Below are 26,015 nucleotides of genomic sequence, written 5' to 3'. Positions count from 1 at the left end.
AAGTAATGAATGCATGAACTAATTTTTTGGCGTCACTCTGAAATAGGATTTTTCTAATTAAAATGCAAGAAAGCCATTCTAATTATTTGTTTAATATGAGCACTGAAGGACATAACCTGGTCAAAAACAATGCAAACATTTCTCTTAGTGTTACTGGAGGCCATGGTAATCCCAATCCGAGTGTGCATCTGGTTAGACATCATGTTTGTAAGAGTTTTATAGCTGAGTACAATAATCTTATCTTTATCTGAATTTGAAGCAGAAAATTAAAGATCATCCATGTCTTTATGTCTTTAAGACATTCCTACAGTTTAGTCTCATACTTTCATTGACAGAGCTGGAGATCATCTGCATAGCAGGGAAAATGTACACGATACCTTTGAAAGATACTGTGCAGGTGGTAGCATTGTAACAGCCCAGCTGGCCGTCTCTGATGGAGCACTGCTGTTCAGGAGTGCACGACGAGGCAGAACATCGCAGGTCATTTGGAGCGTGACATTCACATCTCTGGGAGCAACCGTCTGTCCAGAAGGACTCGCCAGCCTGTGAACCACACCACACCAAATCATAGCCAAATTGATACAACAAATATAGTTCTTAAAATACCATTTTGAAGGATTTTGTTTTCATTAATTGTAGGTGATTTAGTGCAGTAATTGCTAGATCACTGCAAACTGCAACTATTAATGTACTAAATATTGTGACAGAGCAACTACTCATATCTGTTGATCTTTCTCCCACAGAAAGGACAGATGCTAAATGCCACAATTTCAAGAAATTGTTCTGTTCTGATGTAGCTGTATAATCTTCAACTGATTGTTTTAATGCATTCATTTATTTAGGGACAGAATTTTCCCCCCCCAAAATTCTGCAGTTTAAAGAGTTAGAGCATCATTCTGCTTGTATAGCTACATATTAATTATTTTCTTTTTAGTGGTGTAATATAAAACAGTCATAATAGCTATGCTGAATATATGATAGCAAATGAAGACCTTTTTTTGTGATCCTAAGATTTCAGTTATATGAAACTATAAACTGTAGTTTTGCATTTTGCAACCCCTATTATTTGCTATTTCATAGAAACTACCACATTTCCAGGTATTCATCATGCTTCCTGAAATTTTTCATTTGGTTTGGATTTTATTCGGTTATTAACATGGAACTAACATTTTTTCCATGTTGCAGCCCTGATTCCTGGTTATTAGACCTAAACTACCACATGTTTCCAGGTAATGTCAGTTTGCATTTTGTAGCCTTGTTTCTTGGTTATTGAACAGAAACCAACATTGATTCCAGGTAAGATATCAGATTTAAACATAATATTTACGGTGATACTGTTGTCAAACAAAAAAGAATGTTGGTGAATGAGGCAGGATTCATTCCAGCATTATGGCAAAATGGTAATGGTATCCCAAAACATTAAAACTTAAAATCATATTAGTATCTTGTTACCCTATTATTATGAGGTTAGTATATATAAAAATGTGTTTAATTGTTAGTAAATGTGACTATACTATTACTAATTGGGTTTTTTTAAGCTCATGTACATACATTTGTATCCATATTATCACTTATAATTTATGGTCTGTTATTACATAGATTTAAATGTAATAGTACTCACTAGATCACTTGGTTATTACTCTGGAAATGAAGTGGCAATTATTTGCTATATATCTTGTTTTTATCTTCCTGTTTCTACCTTGTTACCTCAATATTACCACATTATTACTGAGCTATAATAGACTCTGTTGTTTCTTTAATATATATTTCTGAATTTTAAGCTTTGTCACAGTCCAAAACACTTCACGAAGCTTTCTAAATGTAAGAAGGGCAAGTCTGCTGATTCTGCTGATTTGAAGGGAATTACTTCAAAGAGTATTTACTATTGACTTTAATATGTCTTACATCATAGTAGAATCCGTCATACTGGCAGCCACAGCTTTCCACTGGGACACATCTGGTCCCACTCTTGATGAAGCCTTCATCACAGAAACATCCCTCAGAGCAGAACTGCTCACAGGTTTCATCAATGTGACTGGAACAGGTGTGGCCACAGTCAGTACCGCACAGCTCATAATGGCTGTTGGCTGGACAGTCCAGTGCTTAATAAGTGAGAAACGTGACAAATGGCACTAGTCAGACATACCACTTTTAATGTAATACAGTGTGGATACAGTGAGTATTGTAAAATTGTTGGACTTTTTATTTCTGAAGTGGTTAGCAAATTTCTTGTACATTTAGATATAAATAAAATATAATGACATGTTGACTCACTGCAGGTGGTGTTCTCTCTCCAAGGATAGATTCGAACATTAGCAGACTGACAGGCACTGACATATGATTCAATGGCACTGCACAAGAGATCGTGGCCTTGATTTCCTGACAAACATACATCAAACACGCAGTCGTTGAAATATGGCGCCGGGTCCACCTCTTCGTGGCAGAAACTGAAGGGCCCATCAGCTGCCTGTATCACCTCACACTGATCTCTAGTAGGCTGTTCATTGGCACACTGTGGACAGGAGGAGCCACAGCCATCATTGCACGTGTAGTTGCCTGGCACCTTCCAGGCTCTCCCAAACTCATCTGGAGATGTGACTATCGTTCCAGATGGTGTGTGAAAGTCATCATTTGGATTTCCATTGAAATTTCCACAAAGTCCACATATTTTTTCTCTGTTGATGACAACAGTTAGCAATAGTCCTTGTGTTAGTTTCATAAGGATAAATTATTAGTAAATAAATTATTTATATAGCTGGGATTATCCTGTTTTTTAAAGCATGTCAAACAATAATTACTGCAGCGTTGATGGGTGGGAATTGTACCTGTAATTTGGTGGTACGGAGATAAACACTGCACTATATCCATTATAGGTAACACTCAAGCCAAAATTAGTGCTGACAAGTATACGAGATCCTGTTGCATAGATAGACACATTACCTTCATTCAAGATAATAGGTAAATTTCTAGGTACTCCATTCACCTAGAAGAGATATGCAAAGAAAATCAGTGGGTAGTTTTTCTACTTTTTAATTGTTATTGTTTTTCTTTCACAGCAGTAAAAATATCCCTAAAATATATGTAGCTGCCATTTACTTCATACACCTGAAATTGTTCATAACAATCATCGAATGAGAACTATCACTAACTACTTACTTGTACCAAACCTCTTCTGTCCCTTGACATATGCACGTTGTAGCCCCAGACATTCACAAAAACTTCAGCTAGTATTGAAAGTGGACGCCCATTCAATGCCTCATTCTTAGTTTCCACGGAAAACTGATTGAGCTCATCAGTGGCATTACAGAGGGTCACCAGAACATAGCGGCAGGTTCCTTGGAAGTAATAGGCCTTACGATCAAAGGTGATGTAGTGAGGGCCTCCAGTAGCAAGGCAGGTGCCATGAGGGTTGGGATGGCAGCCAAACTCGCCCTCCACCACACGGCAGGACTCCTGGGGCCCACAGGAGTTGGGAGTACAGTGGACGCTCCCTGTAGTGCCGTTACAGGTACACAAGCTCTGACATTCTTCACCATCCCAGAACTGCTCACCACCTTGGTGATAGCGTCCTTGATGATAGCATCCACAAGATGTTGGTGGAACGCACTGGTCACCATTGAGGATAAAACCATTGTTACACTGACAGCCCTCCTGGCACACAGTATCACAGGTGAAGGGGAAAGAGAGGCTGGGGCAAGCAGAAGGACAAGAGGTTCCACAGAGTTCATAATGGCTGTTTGATGGGCAGGTTAGTGCTGGAGAAAAACAAACAGGTTAACATAAAAAAGCATTTTTAAACATTTGGAGATCATGGCTAGAATTAATTCAAAAACAGTTGAATGCTTACCACAGCCAGTTGCATTTCTCCATTGTCCTAAGGCAACACCCTTCTGTTGACACATTAGTGCATAATCTCGTAGGACGCCACACAGGGTTGATGCTGGATTGTTAGAGCCCCCCATGATCTCCACACATACATCCACCTGCTGGCTTGGGTCAACCACAGACCAACAGGGTACAAATGGCCCATCTGGTGAGCTGAGAATGCCACAGTACTCAGTAGAATTGTAATTAGTTGTAGAATTTTGGTTCATGCTTTCCACGCAGTGAGCAGCCAGAGAGCCATCTCGCCAACTGTCTCCAAAGTCCTGAGAACTGTTGACCAGAACACCGTTGGGTGTATTGAAGTCATCATGTGGATGACCATTGTAATTACCACAGAGTCCACCCAGTGAACCATTGTAGACACCAGGAGCAGTGACACGGACAAAGTGAGGCCAGACTGTCTGCACAGTTACACCAAAGGAGGTGCGAATGATGACACTGTAAATGCTGCTGTGGAAGATCTGGATTCGGTTGGATGTAGTGCTGAAAGGTAGCCTGATCAGCTGACCGTTAACCTGCAGGATCATCCAGTTTTTTGCAGTTAACAAGACTTAAACAGTATTGAGTCTGTGTACACATAAATAAATATTAAAGGAAGAACATAATTTTAAGTAAGTGTTCCATTCACTTACCTTCACTTTACTGTTCCTTGCCATCTCAATAGATACGTGTATCCCCTCTGCTTCAAAATGCAGAATTCGTGCAAAACCTTGCTGGCCTCTTGGCACTTTTTCTGCTGTCACCATGAAGTGTGGGTGACTGGACAGTCCCATAACTTTGGCAAGTGTCAATCGACACGCCCCAGGATATTGGTATGTCAGTCCATCAAATGTCTGATATGACCCTGGGCCTCTGATCCAGCATGTTTCATAGCTATTTGGTCTGCATCTTCCTTCTCCATTCTCCAGCCTGCATGATTCAAATGGGCCACAACCTTGAGAGTGGAAAGTTATGGAGCCATAACTGCAGCTACAACGTCTCCCACAGTTTTTGTCTAATATTACAGTTTGTCCAGAGCGGTAGTAACGGCCCTCTAAGCTGCAGCCACACTCAGCGTGAGGAACACAGACCCTTGGAAATCAAAACAACATGAGGTATCAGTGTGGGTGTACAAAAAATGAACGCATTAGAACAATGTTGGTATTAAACAAAACAGAATAAAACGATGGTCATTCACATGGTCAGATTGTTATGAAGACAATCGAACAGTGATATAAAGTTCTATAAAGCTCACACAGCTATGTTTATTTGGAAGAGCAACAACCACAATGTCATATGACGAAAAAGTAAAAAACAAAACAATGTAAGCCAGATGGTGTTTTGGTTATCACCTTTCTACAGGGTTGATGCCAACTTCCATAGACAGGTTCTGGGTCAGAGGATAGTCACAGGAGAAGTACAGGTGGATGCTCTTCTCACGACTTATAAGGCCATCATGAGGGTCCACATCCCCGCTGATAGTGTTCTCATAACTGAAATGGGTCCCGTTGCTCTTAAGAGTAAGAAGACAAAAGAGTTTAAGCATAGTTTAGGTTGCCATCAAAAATGCTCTACAATGAATGAAATGCTAGTACAGTGAAAGAATCAAAAAGATTCCTTCAATGTACTAATTGTACCCTCAGCATTGTCCCACAAAGCTGGTCATCACTGTTGAAGTGGAAAACCAGTCGACCATCCTCAAGAGTCCCGTTGCAGGTTTCATCTCGAAGATGGAGGGCATCAGAGTGGAAGCCGGCCTCAAACAGCTGACAGCGGGACAGAGATATGGTGCCAGAACTACTGACACAAGTGATGGACGAGTCTAAGAAGGAGAGAGAAACACAATCTGACCCATTATGGCATGATATTTTTTAAAGCTGAGTCATCAATACTGATTTGAAAGACATTTGTTGACTTGACTGCTTAATATAAAGGCTGACTAATGCAATAAATACACTACAGATACTGCTGAAGGTTTTAGTTAGCCCGCACCGAAGCTCTCATTGTTTGGCCGATGGTGGTGCTCATTACAGAAGCAGCCATAGACACCGTCCTTCTCACCACACCACTCGTGCTCTGTGCAGTCCAGCTTTTCACAGGGGTCTGACTCCTCTGCAGACACAGAGAAAGGATCATCAGTGATGAATGGGAATGATTTAAATTTTTATTAAATGTCTAATTTGAGCAGTGCAAACATACCACAATGCAAAGCAGAGCGCCAGTCAGGGATGTCTAGCCCTAGAACAGAGCAGGTTTTCTCATAGGCGGAGACAGCGGAACACAGCATGCCATTGGCTGGAGTGTAGAGGCAGAGGTCGTAGACACAGGAAGAGAAAAATGGCTGGGGGTCAGAGTGCAGGTGGCAGGTGCTGAATGGGCCGGTGGTGTTGGTGATGACACTGCAGAGTTGGGAATATTCTTCTCTAAAGGTACAGTCATTCAGTCCATCATCATCTTCATCAGTGGAGCCACATCTGGAAAAGACAAATCATACTGCCATCAGCTACTGCCTTGTTGAAGCATCAATAGTGATTTCCATTGCAACTCACCCTGGTTGGCTGGTGGGTGACTTCCAGCTGTGTCCAAAATAATTATCATTTTGTGCCAGTGTGCCATTGGGTAAGACTTTGTCATCTGAAGGATTATTGTTAGAGTTTCCACACATCCCTGTGACTCTGTCATGACGGTTTTGGCCCAGTCTGACCAGCAAAGTGCTCTGACCATCAAACTGGACTAGCAAGTCAGAGGCATCAACCACTATGTAGCTTCCCTGCCTTACCACCTGAGCTAAGATTCCCACTGTGGTGGGAAGAGAAGCATAATTTCCATTTACCTGAGAGGACAAGAGATGCAATAAGTGTGTGTTGTTACTTTTGTGCAGATTAGACAAAGTAGAATGCTGTTCATCTTAAAAGTGATAGATAGTTTACCGTTACTCTTTTATTGGGTCCGATCCTGATGTACACACTTTCTGGATGATTTGAGAGATATATGTCCACTGCAGACACAAATGACACACGGTTGTTTCCACGGTGATTGTTGGTGGCTATCACCTGAAACTGTGTTTCGTTAGTGCCGTGGTTTGTGCTCTCAGTGATGATGTAGGAGCAAGTTCCCTGGAAATGAGCCAAAGCTCCATCAAAGGTGATGTAGTGTGGATCCCCCCACACAGTGCAGGTGGACATGGCATCATAACAGCCCAGCTGGCCGTCTCTGATGGAGCACTGCTGTTCAGGAGTGCAAGACGAGGCAGAACATCGTAGGTCATTTGGAGCGTGACATTCACATCTCTGGGAGCAACCGTCTGTCCAGAAGGACTCGCCAGCCTGTGAACCACACCACACCAAATCATAGCCAAATTGATACAACAAATATAGTTCTTAAAATACCATTTTGAAGGGTTTTGTTTTCATTAATTGTAGGTGATTTAGTGCAATAATTGCTAGATCACTGCAAACTGCAACTAATAATATAATAAATATTTTGACAACTAGTTTGACAACTTTTGAACTTTCTCCCACAGAGAGGACAGATGCTAAATGCTACAATTTCAAGAAATATGTGGAACAGAGCTGCATGAAAAAGGTTTTTAATCGTTCTGATGTAGCTGTATAATCTTCAACTGATTGTTTAATGCATTCATTTATTTAGGGACAGATTTTTATTTATTTATTTAAAATGCAGTTTAAAGAGTTAGAGCATCATTCTGCCTGTATAGCTACATATTAATTATTTTCTTTTTAGTGGTGTAATATAAAACAGTCATAATAGCTATGCTGAATATATGATAGCAAATGAAGACCTTTTTTGTGATCCTAAGATTTCAGTTATATGAAACTATAAACTGTAGTTTTGCATTTTGCAACCCCTATTATTTGCTATTTCATAGAAACTACCACGTTTCCAGGTATTCATCATGCTTCCTGAAATTTTTCATTTGGTTTGGATTTTATTTGGTTATTAACATGGAACTAATATTTTTTCCATGTTGCAGCCCTGATTCCTGGTTATTAGACCTAAACTACCACATGTTTCCAGGTAACGTCAATTTGCATTTTGTAGCCTTGTTTCTTGGTTATTGAACAGAAACCAACATTGATTCCAGGTAAGATATCAGATCTTTTTTTTTTTTCTTTTTCTTTTTTGTGTCCCGTTTGGATCTTTAGCCATCAGAATTGTTGTCTTAAGGCCAAGAAAGATGCCAAGCGGATTTATTTTACCAAGTGGATCATCATGGCCTTGCCATATTGGTCCATTTGATTGACCTTTATTATAATTATGAATTTATTTTATTTTCAGTTGCTACAAACGGGACAGACATGACTGGGGGATAGGACAGGGAGAAAGAATGAAAGAAAGAGAGGGAGAGAAAGAAAACCAAAGGGGAGAAGAGACGGTGAGAAGGGGGGGGAAGAAAGAAAAAACAAACAAACAAAAAAACAAAACACCTGGGTCACCTGTAGGGAGAAAAAAAACAGAAGAGAAAGCAAACAACAAAGAGCAACATAATAAAAAAATAGCACCATCACAATAAACTAGCTAGCAGTAGATATCAGTAGATACTAAATAATAAACGATATTGTGCAGCACGCAAGATAGACAGCGCACAATGTGCTTTGAGGCAGCAGCCAAGAAAGCTGTAGTCCGCGTCTGTGAATACCCGTGTGTACACCTGTGTGCATACCTGTGTGGATCAGCATGCTTGCATTCCAAAGGTTTCTCCATGTAGCGATCTGCTAGGGAGTGTGGGGAGCCACAGCCCCGTCCTCCAGGGTATGAAGCAGGTATGGAGGAGATCAAAACTCCAGACATCCAGAGGCCCCCAGAACACAAGAGACCAAGGAAGACCAACAGAGGGGCAGCCGCGCCACTGTCCCAGTAAGAGCTGAGGAGAGTCCCAGATGAGGGCTCACTCAGCAGCCGCAGAGCAGAAGCCAGGGGGAGTTGCAGTGACGCGCCCGTGAGCTCCGCCGGCAGCTAGCTGTGCCTGAGTGACCGAGCCCCAGGCCGAGAGGCCGGGGGCACCCCACCTCCGAAGTGGCCCGAGCGAGCCCCAGGCTCCAGGCCCCGATAAGCGGCCGCCAAGGAGTGAGCCAGTGTGTACCCAGACGCCCACCCCGAGACACAAAGAACCACCAACGCACCGACACCTGAGGGAGTCCGTCACTGGCAGGGGAAGTGGTGGTGGGTGGAGATAGGCCTCCAAACCTTGGAGGGCCTGAGATGTCCCCAGAGAGGTGGCGTCTGATACCCAACCTGACATATAGACACAGACATACAGGCACACACAGACACAAACATCCATTCCCACCCTCATGCTCTCATATACACTTACTCCACACTCAACCAACGTGGAGACAGACATAAAGAGACACTGTACACACGATCACACTCCCCAAGCGTACTCTACGAACCGGGTCTAGGTACCCTTGCCCCTGGAGGGGGGAACTGCACCCAGACCCAGGTGGTGTTACCCTTTTCCCTGCGGTGGGGAGAGGCAGATCGCCCCGACTCCGCAGCAGCAGGGAGGCCCCACACTCCAGACCGCAGTCGGACGGCCAACTCCTCCTAGCCCCCCCGCTCCAGCAGGCCGCAGAGAATGGGGGTGAGAGAAGACTCCAAACCTCCCTCCACCCGCTCATTGTAGTGTTGATGCATGTGTGTTCTAAGGTGCATTTAAAACCCAGGAGGGCATGGAGCTATCTGCCAGAGAGCAGCAGGTAAGCGCATAGTCCCTCCTGCTAGCCCTCAATGTCTACGTGTATTTAAAATTGAGAGGTGGGCAACGACGCCAGGGGTGAGGTGTACACCCTGATGGTCTTTTGGACTCCGTGTATCGTGCCCACCCCCAAGATCCTATATGTATGTGTAATGAGAGTGTGAGTAACGTGAATGTCTAAGTTGTGGGATAAAATTGAGGCAGAGGCAGCCAGAAGGGGACAGAGGGGGGGGGGGGGGGGGGGGGGGGGGGGTAGCCTCCTCTGCACCCTGGTGACATACCCCTACTCCAAGGCCCTGCATGTGTGGGTGGTTGTGGTGGAGCGGGAAGAGGGAGGCAGCTGGAGATGGGGAGGGAAGGAAGGGAGGGGCAGGTGACCCCTCCCTGGGGCCAGCTCCCCCGCTGAACCCAGTAGGCACTCCCATACTCCGCAACCCGCCATTGAAAGGGGGCCCAGGCCCATCCAGACCGGGGGCCAGCGCAGCAGCGCCCCCCGGCCCCACAGAGCCCGGGACAGTCCACCCAACCCCACCACAGAGAAAACTGCACCCACCCCACCATCCACTCATCTTCCAGACTACATGAGACAATAGACGCCCAGGCTGAGATCTTCCTCCACCTCTCCTGTATCTCCCCCTCCTTCAGAGAGTTCGTGAGGAGAGGAAAGCTCCTGCAAGGTGTGACAATCTCCCCCACCAGTTGAAGAGCCCCCCAGGTGGCTCGACGCACCGGCGACACCCTGCGCCAGGGATGGGCCCCCATGCACCCACCCGCCCACAACCCCGGCAACACACAAACCTGGACCCAAGGCCCCGAGGCCCGGCCAGGGCCCCAGCCCAGGGACGGAGCGCCCCCAGAACCTCACGCCCATCCCGGACCCACCCAGGGGCAGACAGGCTACCAGGTCAGTAACCCACGTCCGTCAGCACAGACCCTCCCCTAGCCCCGCTGCACGCAGCCACGAGGAAACAGTCACACGAGAGCCAAAAGAGCCCCCAACCGGACATGACCGCTACCCCGGGTTGAGCCCCCCAAGGAAGATGCCTCCGGGGAACCCCCCGACGCCCTAAGCCTGTCCCTACCCCCACACCAATCACAACACTGAAGGCGGGACCAAACTATGACCCCCGACCCCCACTAGGTGATGGAGCTGATCAAAGGAGCCCAGAGCAATTGATCTGATGTGGTGGCAGAGGCTGTGTCAAGACTAATGTAATCTAATAGATAATTTCTATATTGGTTAGAATTAAGATTGTTTTTATTTTTCCAGTTCATGAGGACTGTTTTCTTGGCTATGCATACGGCAGTGAAAACCAGATATTAGATTTAAACATAATATTTACGGTGATACTGTGGTCAAACAAAAAAGAATGTTGGTGGATGAGGCAGGATTCATTCCAGCATTATGGCAATATGGTAATGGTATCCCAAAACATTAAAACTTAAAATCATATTAGTATCTTGTTACCCTATTATTATGAGGTTAGTATATATAAAAATGTGTTTTATTGCTAGTGATTGTGACTATACTATTACTAATTGTTTTTTTAAGCTCATGTACATACATTTGTATCCATATTATCACTTATAATTTATGGTCTGTTATTACATAGATTTAAATGTAATAGTACTCACTAGATCACTTGGTTATTACTCTGGAAATGAAGTGGCAATTATTTGCTATATATCTAGTTTTTATCTTCCTGTTTCCACCTTGTTACCTCAATATTACCACATTATTACTGAGCTGTAATAGACTCTGTTGTTTGTTTAATATATATTTCTGAATTTTAAGCTTTGTCACAGTCCAAAACACTTCACGAAGCTTTCTAAATGTAAGAAGGGAAAGTCTGCTGATTCTGCTGATTTGAAGGGAATTACTTCAAAGAGTATTTACTATTGACTTTAATATGTCTTACATCATAGTAGAATCCGTCATACTGGCAGCCACAGCGTTCCACTGGGACACACCTGGTCCCACTCTTGATGAAGCCTTCATCACAGAAACATCCCTCAGAGCAGAACTGCTCACAGGTTTCATCAATGTGACTGGAACAGGTGTGGCCACAGTCAGTACCGCACAGCTCATAATGGCTGTTGGCTGGACAGTCCAGTGCTTAATAAGTGAGAAACGTGACAAATGGCACTAGTCAGACATACCACTTTTAATGTAATACAGTGTGGATACAGTGAGTATTGTAAAATTATTGGACATTTTATTTCTGAAGTGGTTAGCAAATTTCTTGTACATTTAGATATAAATAAAATATAATGACATGTTGACTCACTGCAGGTGGTGTTCTCTCTCCAGGGATAGATTCGAACATTAGCAGACTGACAGGCACTGACATATGATTCAATGGCACTGCACAAGAGATCGTGGCCTTGATTTCCTGACAAACATACATCAAACACGCAGTCGTTGAAATATGGCGCCGGGTCCACCTCTTCGTGGCAGAAACTGAAGGGCCCATCAGCTGCCTGTATCACCTCACACTGATCTCTAGCAGGCTGTTCATTGGCACACTGTGGACAGGAGGAGCCACAGCCATCATTGCACGTGTAGTTGCCTGGCACCTTCCAGGCTCTCCCAAACTCATCTGGAGATGTGACTATCGTTCCAGATGGTGTGTGAAAGTCATCATTTGGATTTCCATTGAAATTTCCACAAAGTCCACATATTTTTTCTCTGTTGATGACAACAGTTAGCAATAGTCCTTGTGTTAGTTTCATAAGGATAAATTATTAGTAAATAAATTATTTATATAGCTGGGATTATCCTGTTTTTTAAAGCATGTCAAACAAAAATTACTTCAGCTTTGATGGGTGGGAATTGTACCTGTAATTTGGTGGTACGGAGATAAACACTGCACTATATCCATTATAGGTAACACTCAAGCCAAAATTAGTGCTGACAAGTATACGAGATCCTGTTGCATAGATAGACACATTACCTTCATTCAAGACAATAGGTAAATTTCTAGTTACTCCATTCACCTAGAAGAGATATGCAAAGAAAATCAGTGGGTAGTTTTTCTACTTTTTAATTGTTATTTTTTTCATTCACAGCAGTAAAAATATCCCTAAAATATATGTAGCTGCCATTTACTTCATACACCTGAAATTGTTCATAACAATCATCGAATGAGAACTATCACTAACTACTTACTTGTACCAAACCTCTTCTGTCCCTTGACATATGCACGTCGTAGCCCCAGACATTCACAAAAACTTCAGCTACTATTGAAAGTGGAAGCCCATTCAATGCCTCATTCTTAGCTTCCACGGAGAACTGATTGAGCTCATCAGTGGCATTACAGAGGGTCACCAGAACATAGCGGCAGGTTCCTTGGAAGTCATAGGCCTTGCGATCAAAGGTGATGTAGTGAGGGTCTCCAGAGGCAGAGCAGGTGCCATGAAGGTTGGGATGGCAGCCAAACTCGCCCTCCACCACACGGCAGGACTCCTGGGGCCCACAGGAGTTGGGAGTACAGTGGACGTTCCCTGTAGTGCCGTTACAGGTACACAAGCTCTGACATTCTTCACCATCCCAGAACTGCTCACCACCTTGGTGATAGCGTCCTTGATGATAGCATCCACAAGATGTTGGTGGAACGCACTGGTCACCATTGAGGATAAAACCACTGTTACACTGACAGCCCTCCTGGCACACAGTATCACAGGTGAAGGGGAAAGAGAGGCTGGGGCAAGCAGAAGGACAAGAGGTTCCACAGAGTTCATAATGGCTGTTTGATGGGCAGGTTAGTGCTGGAGAAAAACAAACAGGTTAACATAAAAAAGCATTTTTAAACATTTGGAGATCATGGCTAGAATTACCGTATTTCCCGGACTACAAAGCGCACCTGAATATTAGCCGCACAAGCTAAAATCAGGGGAAAATCCTGTTTTGTACATACATTAGCCGCACCTGACTAAAAGCCGCAGGTGTTTCAATATTGACTTATCATATGTAAGAGAATATGCACAAAGCGAATTGTCAGGAAAGAGATGGCTGTTTGGAGACACACCCCTTTTATTAATATTTTGAAAAACAAGTTATGGGTACATATTTGCACATGTGCTGTGCTTCATAAATGAGTAACAAATGTAGTACATAACAGTAACCTACAGCACACCAGAAAAATAGATTCGGACTACCTTTTAGGCTCAGGTGCAGTGACACGGCTTTAACAAGAAGAAAAGTCAGTCATTCACCACCATCTTCCTGCGCACTAAAACCACCAAAGTCCTCTTCTCCAGTGTTGGAAACGAACAGGCTCAGGATGGCTTCGTCATCCACTCTCAGCTTCTTTCCTTCGTTGTCACTTTCAAAACCAAAGATAATCCTCATTGTCATTGTCAGTGTCGGAGTCGAACACCCTCTGAAGGGCCGTGGCGGTGTCCTCCTCTTCATCATGCAGCAGTCCAGCCCTTCGAAATCCGTTGGTGATCGTGGATGTTTGCACACTTTTCCACGCTGTCAGAATCCACCGGTAGAGTTGAGCACAACTTGCTTTTCGCAAGTTTATCGCCGCTCATCATCCACGACTCCCGCTGAACGCGTAGCGCTACTTTGAAGTTTGTTTTTCGCGCTACTTGTACGGCACTATGTTGCCTGGCGGATGGACATGTGACCAACATACCACTCTTGAACCCCGATCCTTCCGCCAGGCAACGTAGTGCCGTACAACAGCGGAACAAACAAAACAAATCGTCTTACGATATCACAAAAATCATGGACAATCCATAGAAAAGCCGCACCTGACTAAAAGCCGCAGGGTTCAAAGCTTGTGCAAAAAGTAGCGGCTTATAGCCCGACAATTACGGTAATTCAAAAACAGTTGAATGCTTACCACAGCCAGTTGCATTTCTCCATTGTCCTAAGGCAACACCCTTCTGTTGACACATTAGTGCATAATCTCGTAGGACGCCACACAGGGTTGATGCTGGATTGTTAGAGCCCCCCATGATCTCCACACATACATCCACCTGCTGGCTTGGGTCAACCACAGACCAACAGGGTACAAATGGCCCATCTGGTGAGCTGAGAATGCCACAGTACTCAGTAGAATTGTAATTAGTTGTAGAATTTTGGTTCATGCTTTCCACGCAGTGAGCAGCCAGAGAGCCATCTCGCCAACTGTCTCCAAAGTCCTGAGAACTGTTGACCAGAACACCGTTGGGTGTATTGAAGTCATCATGTGGATGACCATTGTAATTACCACAGAGTCCACCCAGTGAACCATTGTAGACACCAGGAGCAGTGACACGGACAAAGTGAGGCCAGACTGTCTGCACAGTTACACCAAAGGAGGTGCGAATGATGACACTGTAAATGCTGCTGTGGAAGATCTGGATTCGGTTGGATGTAGTGCTGAAAGGTAGCCTGATCAGCTGACCGTTAACCTGCAGGATCATCCAGTTTTTTGCAGTTAACAAGACTTAAACAGTATTGTGTCCGTGTACACATAAATAAATATTAAAGGAAGAACATAATTTTAAGTAAGTGTTCCATTCACTTACCTTCACTTTACTGTTCCTTGCCATCTCAATAGATACGTGTATCCCCTCTGCTTCAAAATGCAGAATTCGTGCAAAACCATGCTGGCCTCTTGGCACTTTTTCTGCTGTCACCATGAAGTGTGGGTGACTGGACAGTCCCATAACTTTGGCAAGTGTCAATCGACACGCCCCAGGATATTGGTATGTCAGTCCATCAAATGTCTGATATGACCCTGGGCCTCTGATCCAGCATGTTTCATAGCTATTTGGTCTGCATCCTCTTTCTCCATCCTCCACCCTGCATGATTCAAGTGGGCCACAACCATGAGAGTGGCAAGTCATGGAGCCATAACTGCAGCTACAACGTCTCCCACAGTCTCCGTCTAGTATTACAGTTTGTCCAGAGCGGTAGTAACGGCCCTCAAAGCTGCAGCCACACTCAGCATGAGGGACGCAGACCCCACCACTGAGGATGTAGCCTGAATCACAGATGCAGCTTTCCTGGGGAGGTAGAGGGCAGTTATGGGTAGAGTTGGGATTAACACAGGTAGGTGGACATCCTGTGCCTTCAGACTCAAAGTGGCTGTTGGCTGGACATGGGATTTCTAGGCATAAGAGAACAACATCGATATTTACATCGGTGGAATTTTAATACAATAATATTTTGAAATAATGCAAAAAAAAAAAAAAGTGATTAACATACCACAAAAGCCAGGTGTCCTCCAACTTGGTAGCCGAATACCACTTTGTTGACACTGACTTGCATACACACTTAGGGCTTGACAGAGAATAGGTCGGTACCCTCCTCCTACACACAGATCATACACACAACTGTCCACAAAGGACTGTGGAGGAAGTTGCTGATGGCAAGCCGTGAAAGGTCCAGAACTACTGCTGAGGATACCACAGTGGTCAGTGTTGCTGTACAATGCTGTCTCTTCTACAGTGCAAACAGCACAGTCCAGACCTCCGCACTGTGGCCCACAGCCAGGCTCATCATCCCCAGATGCTTGCCAGCTGTTAGCAAAAACCACATCAGAGCTCACAACCTCACCGTCACGAGTTTGAAAGTCATCTCTACGAATGCCATTGAAGTTTCCACAAAGACCGCATGTACCATTCTGGTAAGTGTAGGGCAAGCTGATCTGAACATGATGATTTGTGTCATAAGACACCGCTAAACCAAAGTCAGTGCTGACAAGCACAGAAAAACCTGACTCATAAACCTGCACGGTGCCATTGCTAAGGGAGAATGGAGTGGATGCAAAGTTCCCGTTAACCTGTAAAAAAACCAGCAAATATATCAAGTGAGAAAAGAATATCTGGTCATAAAGTGTAGAATTTATCCAGAATCAAAATGACCAACCTTAGCCTGACCACGACGTCCTTTGACAAGCTCAATTGTGTCATTGTAGACATGCACTTTCACCAGTCGTGTCCAAGAGACTTGAGTACTGCCTCTGTGCTCATTTTTGCCTTCTACTCTGTAGTAGGGCCGTCCACTATTACATTGCTCAGAGAGAACATACGTGCAAGTGCCTTGAAAGTGAAACACTGTGTTATCAAAGGTGTAGTAATGGGGATCACCGCTTATGGTGCAGGTTCCTCTTGGCACTGTCTGACAGGAGAACTGGAAGGAAGCTGGCTTGCAGATCTGTGAAAAGGAGCATGGCTCATTGCGGCACTGCAGGCCTGTTGAGGTACATGTGCACTTCTGTGCACAGGTCCTGTCACTCCAGAATGAAGCACCCAGCTGCACTAATTCACCTTAAAAAGAATAAAAGGAAATGTCCCTTATGCCTTGTGTTAAATGTCCAGACATTTACATTCATAAAGCTTTAGGAAAAAACTTTCAAACCTTACATTTTTTTCATGTACTGTCAAATAACAGCAGGAATTGCCTCAAGGCACTTTATATTGTAAACTAAAGACCCTCAAATAACAGAGAGACCACTGCAACAATCCAACAATGCCTAACAGCAGTCTGAGATGTGCTCTGTTGGGAGGATACGGCACTATGATTTCATTAAGATAAGATGAGGCCTGATTGTTCAAGACCTATATGAGGAAAATAATTTTACATTTGAATCTGGCTTTAACAGGGAGCAAAAGAAGGGAAGCTAGGATAGGAGAAATATGTTCTTTCTTTTTAGTCCCTGTCCGTACTGCAGCATTTTGGATCAACTCAATGCTTTTCAGTGAGTTTTTGGGAAAATCTGATAATACAGACCGTTCTCACTCCCGAGGCGTAACATCCCGACGTTTTGTCACGTCCCATGGCGTTCCTGAGGAACGCGAAAGGTGACCTTCCGCGTTCTTATGGTACGCGCCGGGTTATGGATGAAATCAAGTGGAATGACGGTCCTGCGGTAATAGAGGTTCCAGCCCTGTATTCCAGCCCTAAACCTAACCTTATTCCTAACCCTAACCATAACGTTATTCCTAATCTTAACCAGTACTTTAATGGCATGAAATAGTGTTTTCCCAAGCGATGTTGAGAAAAAGAGCAAACATTTGTAGATTGAGACCAAACGGTTCTCATATTCCCTCATTTTTCCGATCTCGTCATTTAGGAACGTGTTGGGTGTCCAAAAACATAATATGTTGACAATTTGTCACCTAGCATAAAATGTTACACTTTGAGAGTGAGAACGTGTTGGATAATAACGAATCACAGTAGGCCAGACTTTAACCCTTTAAGACCTACCATAGAACCAAGTCCGCCAGAGCTTACTTTATATTTTTACATGCTGTAGTGCCATTTTTGGGAGCATTTCAATTTGATATACATCAATACAACCATTATAGCCCAAATTTTAATAATATGTCTGCATTAAGTGCATAGTAATTACATAAATTGCAAAAAAGTGCAATAAACTACAAAAAATAAATCGTTTTTGTTTTTTTAACATATATTTCTAGTTAGAGAAATTTAAGAGGCTTATCCCTCAAAACTTTAAATACAAAAAAGTTGCACAAAATAGTTTCCCACCACAGGAAATTTATTTTGAGTGTCTTTATAGTTTTATTTTTGAAATACACCAATTTTTATATACTGCAGGAAAAACGAAAATAAATATTATAGTGCAAATTTGCAAAAAAACAGCATATGCATCAAAATAAACTATTTCCAGCAGTGCAATATGAGTCCTAAGCGTCCCAGAAACGACACAGAAAGTCATAGAGTCAAACATAACTTTTAAAAACACCAGTGTAGGCTCATGAGGCCCTGATGGTAAAAAACTACATTTCCGGAAAATGACATCACTTCCGGTTTTGGGCAGGACATGGCGGACATGCGATAGTTCACGCTGATGGATGTAGGAAGTGTTACAAACAGCTGATCGAATCAGCAAAGCGTGTTTCTGGAATATTATGTTTTTGTTGCTGCAAGTGCTTTTTATGCAGTTTTTGCAAAGCTATATGTGGAAGGAAACTGTGACTTAGGACAAGCTGGTGGCATAAGATGTAAGTACAACTCCTCCGGTTTCATATGCAAAAAAAATTATTGTGCTAGCTTATGTGGTTGCAATGCTACCAGGATTTAAAGATAGTTATGCAACACAGAGCGTGCCCGCTCCGACCGGCTTTAAAGGGTTAAGTAATGAATGCATGAACTAATTTTTTGGCGTCACTCTGAAATAGGATTTTTCTAATTAAAATGCAAGAAAGCCATTCTAATTATTTGTTTAATATTAGCACTGAAGGACACAACCTGGTCAAAAACAATGCAAACATTTCTCTTAGTGTTACTGGAGGCCACGGTAATCCCAATCCGAGTGTGCATCTGGTTAGACATCATGTTTGTAAGAGTTTTATAGCTGAGTACAATAATCTTATCTTTATCTGAATTTGAAGCAGAAAATTAAAGATCATCCATGTCTTTATGTCTTTAAGACATTCCTACAGTTTAGTCTCATGGTTTCATTGACAGAGCTGGAGATCATCTGCATAGCAGGGAAAATGTACACGATACCTTTGAAAGATACTGTGCAGGTGGTAGCATTGTAACAGCCCAGCTGGCCGTCTCTGATGGAGCACTGCTGTTCAGGAGTGCAAGACGAGGCAGAACATCGCAGGTCATTTGGAGCGTGACATTCACATCTCTGGGAGCAACCATCTGTCCAGAAGGACTCGCCAGCCTGTGAACCACACCACACCAAATCATAGCCAAATTGATACAACAAATACAGTTCTTAATATACCATTTTGAAGGATTTTGTTTTCATTAATTGTAGGTGATTTAGTGCAGTAATTGCTAGATCACTGCAAACTGCAACTATTAATGTACTAAATATTGTGACAGAGCAACTACTCATATCTGTTGATCTTTCTCCCACAGAAAGGACAGATGCTAAATGCCACAATTTCAAGAAATTGTTCTGTTCTGATGTAGCTGTATAATCTTCAACTGATTGTTTTAATGCATTCATTTATTTAGGAACAGTTACCCCCCCCCCCCCCCCCCCCCCCCAAAAAAAAAAAAAATTCTGCAGTTTAAAGAGTTAGAGCATCATTCTGCTTGTATAGCTACATATTAATTATTTTCTTTTTAGTGGTGTAATATAAAACAGTCATAATAGCTATGCTGAATATATGATAGCAAATGAAGACCTTTTTTGTGATCCTAAGATTTCAGTTATATGAAACTATAAACTGTAGTTTTGCATTTTGCAACCCCTATTATTTGCAATTTCATAGAAACTACCACATTTCCAGGTATTCATCATGCTTCCTGAAATTTTTCATTTGGTCTGGATTTTATTCGGTTATTAACATGGAACTAACATTTTTTCCATGTTGCAGCCCTGATTCCTGGTTATTAGACCTAAACTACCACATGTATCCAGGTAACGTCAATTTGCATTTTGTAGCCTTGTTTCTTGGTTATTGAACAGAAACCAACATTGATTCCAGGTAAGATATCAGATTTAAACATAATATTTACGGTGATACTGTTGTCAAACAAAAAAGAATGTTGGTGAATGAGGCAGGATTCATTCCAGCATTATGGCAATATGGTAATGGTATCCCAAAACATTAAAACTTAAAATCATATTAGTATCTTGTTACCCTATTATTATGAGGTTAGTATATATAAAAATGTGTTTAATTGTTAGTAAATGTGACTATACTATTACTAATTGGGTTTTTTTTAAGCTCATGTACATACATTTGTATCCATATCATCACTTATAATTTATGGTCTGTTATTACATAGATTTAAATGTAATAGTACTCACTAGATCACTTGGTTATTACTCTGGAAATGAAGTGGCAATTATTTGCTATATATCTTGTTTTTATCTTCCTGTTTCTACCTTGTTACCTCAATATTACCACATTATTACTGAGCTATAATAGACTCTGTTGTTTGTTTAATATATATTTCTGAATTTTAAGCTTTGTCACAGTCCAAAACACTTCACGAAGCTTTCTACATGTAAGAAGGGCAAGTCTGCTGATTCTGCTGATTTGAAGGGAATTACTTCAAAGAGTATTTACTATTGACTTTAATATGTCTTACATCATAGTAGAATCCGTCATACTGGCAGCCACAGCTTTCCACTGGGACACACCTGGTCCCACTCTTGATGAAGCCTTCATCACAGAAACATCCCTCAGAGCAGAACTGCTCACAGGTTTCATCAATGCTACTGGCACAGGTGTGGCCACAGTCAGTACCGCACAGCTCATAATGGCTGTTGGCTGGACAGTCCAGTGCTTAATAAGTGAGAAACGTGACAAATGGCACTAGTCAGACATACCACTTTTAATGTAATACAGTGTGGATACAGTGAGTATTGTAAAATTGTTGGACTTTTTATTTCTGAAGTGGTTAGCAAATTTCTTGTACATTTAGATATAAATAAAATATAATGACATGTTGACTCACTGCAGGTGGTGTTCTCTCTCCAGGGATAGATTCGAACATTAGCAGACTGACAGGCACTGACATATGATTCAATGGCACTGCACAAGAGATCGTGGCCTTGATTTCCTGACAAACATACATCAAACACGCAGTCGTTGAAATATGGCGCCGGGTCCACCTCCTCGTGGCAGAAACTGAAGGGCCCATCAGCTGCCTGTATCACCTCACACTGATCTCTAGCAGACTGTTCATTGGCACACTGTGGACAGGAGGAGCCACAGCCATCATTGCACGTGTAGTTGCCTGGCACCTTCCAGGCTCTCCCAAACTCATCTGGAGATGTGACTATCGTTCCAGATGGTGTGTGAAAGTCATCATTTGGATTTCCATTGAAATTTCCACAAAGTCCACATATTTTTTCTCTGTTGATGACAACAGTTAGCAATAGTCCTTGTGTTAGTTTCATAAGGATAAATTATTAGTAAATAAATTATTTATATAGCTGGGATTATCCTGTTTTTTAAAGCATGTCAAACAATAATTACTGCAGCTTTGATGGGTGGGAATTGTACCTGTAATTTGGTGGTACGGAGATAAACACTGCACTATATCCATTATAGGTAACACTCAAGCCAAAATTAGTGCTGACAAGTATACGAGATCCTGTTGCATAGATAGACACATTACCTTCATTCAAGATAATAGGTAAATTTCTAGTTACTCCATTCACCTAGAAGAGATATGCAAAGAAAATCAGTGGGTAGTTTTTCTACTTTTTAACTGTTATTTTTTTCATTCACAGCAGTAAAAATATCCCTAAAATATATGTAGCTGCCATTTACTTCATACACCTGAAATTGTTCATAACAATCATCGAATGAGAACTATCACTAACTACTTACTTGTACCAAACCTCTTCTGTCCCTTGACATATGCACGTCGTAGCCCCAGACATTCACAAAAACTTCAGCTACTATTGAAAGTGGAAGCCCATTCAATGCCTCATTCTTAGCTTCCACGGAAAACTGATTGAGCTCATCAGTGGCATTACAGAGGGTCACCAGAACATAGCGGCAGGTTCCTTGGAAGTCATAGGCCTTACGATCAAAGGTGATGTAGTGAGGGTCTCCAGTAGCAGAGCAGGTGCCATGAGGGTTGGGATGGCAGCCAAACTCGCCCTCCACCACACGGCAGGACTCCTGGGGCCCACAGGAGTTGGGAGTACAGTGGACGTTCCCTGTAGTGCCGTTACAGGTACACAAGCTCTGACATTCTTCACCATCCCAGAACTGCTCACCACCTTGGTGATAGCGTCCTTGATGATAGCATCCACAAGATGTTGGTGGAACGCACTGGTCACCATTGAGGATAAAACCACTGTTACACTGACAGCCCTCCTGGCACACAGTATCACAGGTGAAGGGGAAAGAGAGGCTGGGGCAAGCAGAAGGACAAGAGGTTCCACAGAGTTCATAATGGCTGTTTGATGGGCAGGTTAGTGCTGGAGAAAAACAAACAGGTTAACATAAAAAAGCATTTTTAAACATTTGGAGATCATGGCTAGAATTACCGTATTTCCCGGACTACAAAGCGCACCTGAATATTAGCCGCACAAGCTAAAATCAGGGGAAAATCCTGTTTTGTACATACATTAGCCGCACCTGACTAAAAGCCGCAGGTGTTTCAATATTGACTTATCATATGTAAGAGAATATGCACAAAGCGAATTGTCAGGAATGAGATGGCTGTTTGGAGACACACCCCTTTTATTAATATTTTGAAAAACAAGTTATGGGTACATATTTGCACATGTGCTGTGCTTCATAAATGAGTAACAAATGTAGTACATAACAGTAACCTACAGCACACCAGAAAAATAGATTCGGACTACCTTTTAGGCTCAGGTGCAGTGACACGGCTTTAACAAGAAGAAAAGTCAGTCATTCACCACCATCTTCCTGCGCACTAAAACCACCAAAGTCCTCTTCTCCAGTGTTGGAAACGAACAGGCTCAGGATGGCTTCGTCATCCACTCTCAGCTTCTTTCCTTCGTTGTCACTTTCAAAACCAAAGATAATCCTCATTGTCATTGTCAGTGTCGGAGTCGAACACCCTCTGAAGGGCCGTGGCGGTGTCCTCCTCTTCATCATGCAGCAGTCCAGCCCTTCGAAATCCGTTGGTGATCGTGGATGTTTGCACACTTTTCCACGCTGTCAGAATCCACCGGTAGAGTTGAGCACAACTTGCTTTTCGCAAGTTTATCGCCGCTCATCATCCACGACTCCCGCTGAACGCGTAGCGCTACTTTGAAGTTTGTTTTTCGCGCTACTTGTACGGCACTATGTTGCCTGGCGGATGGACATGTGACCAACATACCACTCTTGAACCCCGATCCTTCCGCCAGGCAACGTAGTGCCGTACAACAGCGGAACAAACAAAACAAATCGTCTTACGATATCACAAAAATCATGGACAATCCATAGAAAAGCCGCACCTGACTAAAAGCCGCAGGGTTCAAAGCTTGTGCAAAAAGTAGCGGCTTATAGCCCGACAATTACGGTAATTCAAAAACAGTTGAATGCTTACCACAGCCAGTTGCATTTCTCCATTGTCCTAAGGCAACACCCTTCTGTTGACACATTAGTGCATAATCTCGTAGGACGCCACACAGGGTTGATGCTGGATTGTTAGAGCCCCCCATGATCTCCACACATACATCCACCTGCTGGCTTGGGTCAACCACAGACCAACAGGGTACAAATGGCCCATCTGGTGAGCTGAGAATGCCACAGTACTCAGTAGAATTGTAATTAGTTGTAGAATTTTGGTTCATGCTTTCCACGCAGTGAGCAGCCAGAGAGCCATCTCGCCAACTGTCTCCAAAGTCCTGAGAACTGTTGACCAGAACACCGTTGGGTGTATTGAAGTCATCATGTGGATGACCATTGTAATTACCACAGAGTCCACCCAGTGAACCATCGTAGACACCAGGAGCAGTGACACGGACAAAGTGAGGCCAGACTGTCTGCACAGTTACACCAAAGGAGGTGCGAATGATGACACTGTAAATGCTGCTGTGGAAGATCTGGATTCGGTTGGATGTAGTGCTGAAAGGTAGCCTGATCAGCTGACCGTTAACCTGCAGGATCATCCAGTTTTTTGCAGTTAACAAGACTTAAACAGTATTGTGTCCGTGTACACATAAATAAATATTAAAGGAAGAACATAATTTTAAGTAAGTGTTCCATTCACTTACCTTCACTTTACTGTTCCTTGCCATCTCAATAGATACGTGTATCCCCTCTGCTTCAAAATGCAGAATTCGTGCAAAACCATGCTGGCCTCTTGGCACTTTTTCTGCTGTCACCATGAAGTGTGGGTGACTGGACAGTCCCATAACTTTGGCAAGTGTCAATCGACACGCCCCAGGATATTGGTATGTCAGTCCATCAAATGTCTGATATGACCCTGGGCCTCTGATCCAGCATGTTTCATAGCTATTTGGTCTGCATCCTCTTTCTCCATCCTCCACCCTGCATGATTCAAGTGGGCCACAACCATGAGAGTGGCAAGTCATGGAGCCATAACTGCAGCTACAACGTCTCCCACAGTCTCCGTCTAGTATTACAGTTTGTCCAGAGCGGTAGTAACGGCCCTCAAAGCTGCAGCCACACTCAGCATGAGGGACGCAGACCCCACCACTGAGGATGTAGCCTGAATCACAGATGCAGCTTTCCTGGGGAGGTAGAGGGCAGTTATGGGTAGAGTTGGGATTAACACAGGTAGGTGGACATCCTGTGCCTTCAGACTCAAAGTGGCTGTTGGCTGGACATGGGATTTCTAGGCATAAGAGAACAACATCGATATTTACATCGGTGGAATTTTAATACAATAATATTTTGAAATAATGCAAAAAAAAAAAAGTGATTAACATACCACAAAAGCCAGGTATCCTCCAACTTGGTAGCCGAATACCACTTTGTTGACACTGACTTGCATACACACTTAGGGCTTGACAGAGAATAGGTCGGTACCCTCCTCCTACACACAGATCATACACACAACTGTCCACAAAGGACTGTGGAGGAAGTTGCTGATGGCAAGCCGTGAAAGGTCCAGAACTACTGCTGAGGATACCACAGTGGTCAGTGTTGCTGTACAATGCTGTCTCTTCTACAGTGCAAACAGCACAGTCCAGACCTCCGCACTGTGGCCCACAGCCAGGCTCATCATCCCCAGATGCTTGCCAGCTGTTAGCAAAAACCACATCAGAGCTCACAACCTCACCGTCACGAGTTTGAAAGTCATCTCTACGAATGCCATTGAAGTTTCCACAAAGACCGCATGTACCATTCTGGTAAGTGTAGGGCAAGCTGATCTGGACATGATGATTTGTGTCATAAGACACCACTAAACCAAAGTCAGTGCTGACAAACACAGAAAAACCTGACTCATAAACCTGCACGGTGCCATTGCTAAGGGAGAATGGAGTGAATGCAAAGTTCCCGTTAACCTGTAAAAAAACCAGCAAATATATCAAGTGAGAAAAGTATATCTGGTCATAAAGTGTAGAATTTATCCAGAATCAAAATGACCAACCTTAGCCTGACCACGACGTCCTTTGACAAGCTCAATTGTGTCATTGTAGACATGCACTTTCACCAGTCGTGTCCAAGAGACTCGAGTACTGCCTCTGTGCTCATTTTTGCCTTCTACTCTGTAGTAGGGCCGTCCACTATTACATTGCTCAGAGAGAACATACGTGCAAGTGCCTTGAAAGTGAAACACTGTGTTATCAAAGGTGTAGTAATGGGGATCACCGCTTATGGTGCAGGTTCCTCTTGGCACTGTCTGACAGGAGAACTGGAAGGAAGCTGGCTTGCAGATCTGTGAAAAGGAGCACGGCTCATTGCGGCACTGCAGGCCTGTTGAGGTACATGTGCACTTCTGTGCACAGGTCCTGTCACTCCAGAATGAAGCACCCAGCTGCACTAATTCACCTTAAAAAGAATAAAAGGAAATGTCCCTTATGCCTTGTGTTAAATGTCCAGACAT

At 43.2% G+C, this 26,015-nt stretch overlaps 1 pseudogene; it reads right to left on the bottom strand.

Moving 5' to 3' along the window:
• Positions 1-285: 285 nt before the first annotated feature.
• Positions 286-26,015, bottom strand: LOC146626671 (IgGFc-binding protein-like; annotated as a pseudogene).

The sequence above is a fragment of the Diplotaxodon limnothrissa genome, linkage group LG8 (assembly GCF_057381915.1).
Source record: "Diplotaxodon limnothrissa isolate DT_005_m linkage group LG8, D_limnothrissa_male_GT1.1, whole genome shotgun sequence".
NCBI lineage: Eukaryota > Metazoa > Chordata > Actinopteri > Cichliformes > Cichlidae > Diplotaxodon > Diplotaxodon limnothrissa.
The sequence above is the reverse complement of the archived record's forward strand: the minus strand, read 5'-3'. Positions and strand labels throughout refer to the sequence as shown.